Genomic DNA, 2,055 nt, shown 5'->3' on the forward strand with positions numbered 1-2,055 from the left:
CGCTCTTCTGTCGGTGTTAAAAAAGCTCCTTTAGAGTCCACGTGTTCTCACCACTGCATCACTTCAGTGTTCAAAGCAATGGCAGAACCCTTGTTAATTGTTGTAATTCTGTTAGATGGAAATTTGGGTTCATAGTAAAACAATCTCTGTGGCTGCCGGGAAGAGGGGAAGAGTGGGAAAGGTGGTTGGGTGTTTCTGTAAATCAGATTTACAATCCTCAACCCACAGCCCCTTCCAATGCTGATTTATTTAAATATCACAGAATCACGGAATCAACCAGGTTGGAAAAGACCTTTAAGCTCATCCAGCCCAACCATTCCCAGCCCTGCCAAGGCCACCACTAACCCCTGGCACTGAGGCCTCGGCTCCACGGGCTGTGAACACTTGCAGGGACGGTGACTCCAGCCCTGCCCTGGGCAGCCTGTTCCAATGCCTGAGCACCCTCTGGGCAAGGAATTGTTCCTCAGCTCCAGCTAAACCTGCCCTGGGGCAGCTTGAGGCCGGTTCCTCTTGTCCCATCCCTTGTTCCTTGGGAGCAGAGACCAGCCCCCTCCTGGCTCCATCCTCCTGTCAGGCAGTTGCAGAGAGCGATCAGGTCCCCCCTGAGCCTTCTCTGTACACAGCAGACTATAGTGTGTACAAACTTCATAGCAGGGGGGAAACAAAAGCTGGGCAGCTGTTATGTCCAATAGGAATATTAAAAAGTAACGGCATCTCTACCCCCAGAAGTGGGTTTTAAGAAAAGGAATTACACATTGGTCTTTAGTACTTGTCCTTGTATTAAAATGTTGAGCCTTTCTGATAGTGGAAACTTATTTTTTAGCCTCCACTTCCCTAAATGAAGAGAATGCTTAAAAGAAATCATTCTGAAACAAGGCTGCCTTCCTGCAGGTTCAGGTACCACTGCCCTGGAACACCCCATCCTCCCACTGCAATGACAGCACATGCCCCTGCCAAACAGCCCAGGGACAGGCTGAGCTGGGTTAGCATCTCCTCCGCACGGATATTAATAGTGTCTCCCATGCTCTGTGCAGCTGATGGTTTTCATGGAATATGTAGGGAATTCATGTATTTGAACTTATTCCTGTGTTAATATTGGTTGGAATAGGACAACCAGCTCAGAAGCAATTGCAGGTGGTCAATTGTGTGCCTGTGCAAGCCCCATTTCCTTAGGAAAGCTCACTTAAATCAAAATGCTTCCAAGCTCCCACTTGTCAAGATTTGGAAGAAGAGCTTTAAAATATGCTGAGTGATATATATATATAAAATACAAATATGGGCTTAGAGCAGATTTAGAGGTTACTGTTTGAGATAAAAGCAAATCCATGACCTGTGTAGAGTCGGTCACATGTTGGGGGGTGGCAATAGTAGAATTATGAGTGGGTGTTTTTTTCAATGAGCTCATTCAGCTCCTACTGATATTTTTCACTTGTGCTTTTTGATTCTTAGCACTTTGCAAGTGACGACCTGGTGCTGAGGGATGCCAGAACCCCAGAAGGGTTTGGGTTGGAAGGGACCTTAAAGCTCCCCCAGCTCCAACCCCTGCCCCGGGCAGGGACACCTTCCACTGGAGCAGGTTGCTCCAAGCCCCTGTGTCCAAGCTGGCCTTGAACACTGCCAGGGATGGGGCAGCCACAGCTTCTCTGGGCACCCTGTGCCAGCGCCTCAGCACCCTCACAGGGAAGAGCTTCCTCAGTATGAGGCAGCAGGATGCAGAAGGGACACCCATATCTCACCCTTTCCCAAAGAGTTGTTTTGGGGGTTTTTTTAAGGGGTGTTTTGAGCATTAATACACTGGTTGTGAAACAAATGTGTCTAAAATAAGATTAAGGGCAACGGAATGAACCTTTCAGCTGCCTTCTCCTGCTTCCCACCCCTCCACTAATCCTAAAGCTGAACTTCAACCGCTGTACAGGGATTCCTGGAAAGCATCCCAGCTCTATTACATGCTGTTTCAGCGCTTGCTGTGCAGAACCGCGCTCTCAAAAGCAGCAGAACCTGGCTGCTAAATGCTTATGTGATTTATGCCCCCTCCCTGGCAGTGTTCAAGGCCAG

This window comes from Nestor notabilis, unplaced genomic scaffold, assembly GCF_000696875.1.
Source record: "Nestor notabilis isolate BGI_N333 unplaced genomic scaffold, ASM69687v1 scaffold794, whole genome shotgun sequence".
Classification (NCBI taxonomy): Eukaryota; Metazoa; Chordata; class Aves; order Psittaciformes; family Psittacidae; genus Nestor; species Nestor notabilis.